The sequence below is a fragment of the Nomascus leucogenys genome, chromosome 8, assembly GCF_006542625.1.
Source record: "Nomascus leucogenys isolate Asia chromosome 8, Asia_NLE_v1, whole genome shotgun sequence".
Classification (NCBI taxonomy): domain Eukaryota; kingdom Metazoa; phylum Chordata; class Mammalia; order Primates; family Hylobatidae; genus Nomascus; species Nomascus leucogenys.
Genome location: NC_044388.1, coordinates 28,168,383 through 28,174,913, shown reverse-complemented (window position 1 = coordinate 28,174,913; position 6,531 = coordinate 28,168,383).

Below are 6,531 nucleotides of genomic sequence, written 5' to 3'. Positions count from 1 at the left end.
CTGTATAGAGGGAAATTTGTATCAATGAATGCACAAACCAGAAAAGAAGAAAGATCTAAACTAACCTAAGATTCCACCTTGGGAATCTATAAGAAGAACAAATTAAGTTCAAATTAAACAGAAGAGAAAAAATAATAAAAACCAGAAATCAATGAAATTGAAAACAAAATCAAAAGAATATCAACAAAACCTAAAGCTGATTTTTTGAAAAGGTCAATGAAATTGATTAACCTCTAGCCTGGCTAACAAAGAGAAAAAACAAATGGTCAATATCAGAAATGAAATAAGGGACATTACTGCAGATCCCATGGACATGAAAATGATAATAAAGGAATACTCTGAATAACTGTATGTCCACAAATTTGATAACCTAGACGAAATGGACACATTTCTTGAAAGCACACTCTGCCAAAACACACAAGCGGAAACAGACCACTTGAATATGTTTATATCTAATTAATTGAATAATTAACAACATCCAAACAGAAAGCATTAGGCCCAGATGGTTTCATTTGATAAGTTCTACCAAATATTTAAGAAAAAAGTTGTTCCAGTTCTGTGCCATCTCTTTTATAAGACAGAAACAAAAGGAATACTTCCCAACTGATCCTATGAGGCAAGGATTACCCTAACGCCAAAACCACACAAAGACATTACAAGAAAGAAAAAACACAAAACAATATATCTTGTGAATATAGATGCAAAAATCATCAATAGAATGTTAGCAAATTGAAACCCACAATGTATCAAAAGAATTGTACACCAGGATAAAGTGGAATTTATTACAGCTAGGCAAAGCTAGTTCAATGTTCAAAAATCAATTAATGTAATCCACCAATAGGCTAAAGAAAAATCATATGATCATATCGCTAGATGCAGAAAAAGCATTTGACAAAATCCAACACCAGCTCATGATAAAAAGTCTCAGCACTCTAGGGTTAGAGGGACACATCCTCCACTTGATAAAGAACATAAACAAGAACCTTACAGCCAACATAAGAATTAATGGCGAAAACCTAGATCCTTTTCCACTGGAATCAGGAATAACACAAGAATGTCTGCTCACACCATTCCTAGTCAACACTGTACGGGAAATCCTAGCTAACACAGTTAGCCAAGAAAAGGAAATAAAAGTTGTACAGACTGAAGAGGAAGAAATAAAATGGTCTGTCTTTATAGAAGACATAATTATCCATGTAGAAAATTATGAAAGAATTGCCAAATCGATGTCCTGGAACTAAGAAGCAATGAGAACAAGATTGCAGATACAAAGTTAATATATAAAAGTCAATTCCTTTCCTATATACCTATAATCGATCCAGTGGAATATGAAATTAAAAATGCAATACCATTTACACTAGCACCCCCCTATAAAATACTTAGGTATAAAGCTAACAAGATATGTACAAATTCTACATGAGGAAAACTACAAAATTCTGATGAAAGAAATCCATGAAGGACTGAATAAATACAGAGGCATTTTATATTAATGGACAGGAAAACTCAATATTATCAAGATATCAGTTCTTCCCAAATTGATCTGTAGATCCAATGAAATCCCAGTGAAAATCATGACTAGTTGTTTTGTGGATATCAACAAACTAATTCTAAAGTTTATGTGGAAAGGCAAAAGACTCAGAAGAGCCAACACAATATTGAAGAAATAAGTCAGAGGACGGATAGAACCCAACTTCAAGAATTACTATAAATCAACAGTAATCAAGATAGTGTGGTATTGGTTAAAGAATAAACAAACAGATAAATGGAACAGAATAGGAATCCCAGAAATAGGCACACATAGATATAGTCAACTGACCTTTCATAAAAGAAAGGCAATACAATGGTTCAAAGAGTCTTTTCAACAATGAGCTCTGGAACAACTGTACACCTACGTGCAAAAACAAAAACAAATCCAGGTACAGATCTCACACCATTCACAAAAGCCAACTCAAATGGATCATGGACTTAAATGTAAAAACACAAAACAATAAAACTCCAAGAAGACAAAACATCTAGATGACCTTGGGCATCATGATTACTTTTTAGATACAACACAAAAACCATAATCCATGAAAGAAATAATTGATAAATTAGACATAATTATTATTATTATTATTTGCTTTGTGAAAGACGCTGTGAAGAGAATGTGAAGATAAGCCACAGACTGGTAGAAACTATTTGCAAAAGACATCTCCGATAAAGGACTGTTATCCAAAACACACAAAGAACTCTTTACTTAAGAAAAAGAATAACCCAATTAAAACATGAATAAAAGATGTGAGCAGACATCTCACCAAAGAAGATACACCAACGGCAAATAAGTATATGATAATATGCCCAACATCATATGTCATTGGGGAACAGCAAATTAGACAAGAATAGGATACTACTACACACCTATTAGAATGGTGAAAATCCAAAATACTGACCACACCAAATGCTGGTGAGGATGCAGAGCAACAGGAACTCTCATTCATTGCTGGTGGAAATGCAAACTCGTACAGCTACTGTAAGGTTGGCCGAGAGAATGGACGAGTGTACTCAAAAGTCAGGCAAGCAAGTTTATTGACCTGCCGGCCTGCTGCATAACAGTCAGAGGAGGCAGCCTAGGGTGTTTAAGGTGAGGGGCTTATGTAGGGTTTTGAGGGCCTACGGGCTTTCTGAGGTTAGTCTACATCCTGCAGTTGTTTGTCACTTCTTGCCCCACCTGGCTTAGAGTACCAGGATGTGGTTTGGCCTGGGGGTGGATACAGCTGTCCCTAAATTCTGGGAACTTGGAGTGGGGGCAGCATCTCAGAAGAAATAAGCTGCAGGGCATTTAGGGGAGGGGGCTTGCTGTGTTCTTCTGGGGACAGGTTGTCTCTAACAGCTACTTTGGAAGACAGTTTGGTCGTTTTTCACAAAATTAAACATTCTCTTCCCATGCAAGTTTACTTATAGTTTAACTTTGAAACAAAGTATAACAGTCCTTTCCCAAAACAAACCTCCTTACTGCCTGTGGACTAGACTGCCTAGACTGCCACAAGATTAGAAGTTATGGTAATTTTACTAAGTAATTCAAGATGTAGCTATTTTCATTAAACCAATATCAATGTCTTATTTATTAATGATTACACAAGCAGAGGTCATTCTGTCTTGGGCTGGGTTTATACCCTGTGTCAAATTTTGACACCTCATAGTATAAGGCAGGGTTAAGTATGAAATTGCTTGATTAATAAATGCAAATAAAAATGTATGCTGCCAATTCTTAAGACATTTCTAACATTACCAATAATTTTAAAGATAGCTTGTTTATTAAAGATTTTGCTTAAGTCACATAACTTGGAAAAGCATTTGACTAGTCTTTCCTTTTTCTAATAAAGTATTTGATGTAAATGCTTTTATTTTTTAAGACAATTAATTAGACCTCTTTGATATATTTTCAAGAGTGCAACATTGTGTACACAACACATAAATACACAGATGTATTAGGCATGCTGATAGAAGAAGTACATCTTACAGATTCATAAAAACTCTTCTTTTCTTAGACTTTCAGATTCTTGATAACCTGTTTCACAACGCTAGGCAGTAGTCAGCTAAATAGTCTTAAATTTGCATATTAAAGGAAACAACTCAGGTGAAAGTCAGATAGCAAAAGTTACATTATAAGGTCTGAAGAGAAATTCTGGTGAGCTAGAGGGAAATTAAAACAGATTTAATTGCCAATTGAACATAAAATTATAGAAATTTACCATTGGATTGTATAAGGAGACCCGTGTTATTTAGATAGGGACTACCAATTCTTTTATAACTGGGTCTCTGAGCTCTGGGCAGAGCCCATGCAGAATCCTGGGTTTCCAAAAAGGGAGAATTATTATGAGGCTAGACCACATAATGCTTTTACAGTGCACTGAAAAAACATTTTTTTAAACAAAGCATTTCTAAGTGTCTAAACTATACTCTTTCTTAAAAACCCAAGAGTAGCCTCTGTTGCAATAACTATTTTAGTAAAAAAAAAATCGAGTGAAAACAGAATTGAGTCAATTGAGAAAGAAAAAAAAGTTTTGCTCAAAAAAAGACAAGGTCCTAGCAGAAAAAAACAAAAACAAAACCATGAAGGCCTTTTAAATACAAACACGCACTCATGCACACATACACATACACATACACATACATTTTAAATATTAGCTTTTAATTAAGTTGACTTTTAACTATTGTCTTTAAAAATAAAAAATCTTGGGCTGGGTGCAGTGGCTCATGCCTGTAATCCCAGGACTTTGGGAGGCCGAGGGGGGCGGATCATGAGGTCAGGAGATGGAGACCATCCTGGCTAACATGGTGAAACCCCGTCTCCACTAAAAATACAAAAATTAGCCGAGTGTGGTGGCACGCGCCTGTAGTCCCAGCTACTCAGGAGGCTGAGGCAGGAGAATCGCTTGAACCCGGGAGGCAGAGGTTGCAGTGAGCCAAGATCGTGCCACTGCACTCCAGCCTGGCGACAGAGCGAGACTCCGTCTCGAAAGAAAAATTCAAAATTTTATTATTATATTTCAGCTAGGACAAATTGCTGCTATTTCAGAAGTACCAAGTATTGGTCCGGCGCGGTGGCTCACGCCTGTAATCCCAGCACTTTGGGAGGCCGACGCTGGCGGATCACCTGAGCTCGGGAGTTCGAGACCAGCTTGACCAACATGGAGAACCCCGTCTCTACTAAGAAATACAAAAGCCGCATGCCTGTAATCCCAGCTACTCGGGAGGCTGAGGCAGGAGAATCGCTTGAACCTGGTAGGCAGAGGTTGCAGTGAGCCAAGATGGTGCCTCTGCATTCTAGCCTGGGCAACACAGCAAGACTCTTTCAAAAAGAAAAGAAAAATCAATGAAGTCACAGACAATCTGAAAATATTATCAACCACCTTCACCTAATAAACATTCATAGAATACTATACCCAACAACTGTAGAATGTTCATTCTTTTTGAGTGCACATAGTATGTTTACTAAGGTAGACCCTATTCTGGGCCTAAGAAGAGTCTTAATAAATTTAAAAGGGTTGAAATCATACAGAACACTTTCTTTAGTTGCAGTGAAATTGAATTAGAAGTCAGTAAGACATACAAAAAAGACTTTCATATTTGTAGTTTAAACCACCATGGGTCAGAGAAGAAAGCCTGTAGAAATCAGAAAATATTTCAAACTAAATGATGATGCAAAATATCAAAATTTGTAGGACATAACTAAAGCGGGACATAGAGAGTATAAGTGCTCATATTAGTAAAGAAAAAAGGATAGAAATCAATGATCTAGGCTTCCACTTAAAAGCTAAAGAAAGAAGAGCAGGCCGGGAACAATGGCTCACTCCTGTAATCCCAGCACTTTCGGAGGCTGAGGCGGGCGGATCACAAGGTTAGGAGATTTGAGACCATCTTGGCTAACATGGTGAAACCCTGTCTCTACTAAAAATACAAAAAAAAAAAAAAAATTAGCTGGGCGTGGTGGCAGGCGTCTGTAGTCCTAGTTACTCGGGAGGCTGAGGCAGGAGAATCGCTTGAACCTGGGAGGCAGAGGTTGCAGTGAGCCAAGATCACGCCACTGCACTCCAGCCTGGGTGACAGAGCGAGACTCTGTCTCAAAAAAATTAGAAAAAAAAAAAAAAAAAAAAAAAAAAAAGAAGAGCAATATAAACCCAGAATAAGTATAAGAAAGGCAATAATGTGGCCGGGCGCAGTGGCTCACGCTTGTAATCCCAGCACTTTGGGAGGCCGAGGCGGGCGGATCACGAGGTCAGATCCAGACCACGGTGAAACCCCGTCTCTACTAAAGATATTTTAAAAAATTAGCCGGGCGTGGTGGCGGGCGCCTGTAGTCCCAGCTACTCGGAGAGGCTGAGGCAGGAGAATGGTGTGAACCCGGGAGGCGGAGCTTGCAGTGAGCCGAGATTGCGCCACTGCACTCCAACCGGGGTGACAGAGCGAGACTCCGTCTCAAAAAAAAAAAAAAAAAAAAAAAAAGAAAGGCAATAATGAGAGAAAATTTATACAATAGAAAACAGAAAAACCCTGAAAGTAATAAAGTTAACATAGACAGCATAGCTATTTGAAAAGAATAATAAATCATTAGTGAAACTCATTAAAGAGAGAGACAAAACATAAGTTATCAAAATAAAAGAGAGGACATCACTCTGATTGCTAAGGATAATAACGGAATATTGTGAGCAACTTTATGCCAATATATTTAAGAACTCAGATAAAAGAGACAAATGATTTAAAAATTTTTACTTGCCAAAAAGAGACATATAAAATAATAGAAAATCTGAAAAACTCGAATCTATTATAGGTTTTGAATTTATTATCAAAAACCTTCAGACACATACATACCCCAAAAGAAAAACAAGAAAAATTATCACCAAGTCCAGATGGTGTTACTGGTGAATGGTATCAAACATTGAAAGAAGAAATAATGCCAATCTTATAAGACTCTCAGGAAACTAAGTTTATTTTATAAAGCCAGAATAATGATTATACCCAAACTTAGAAAGACATTACAGAAAAAGACAA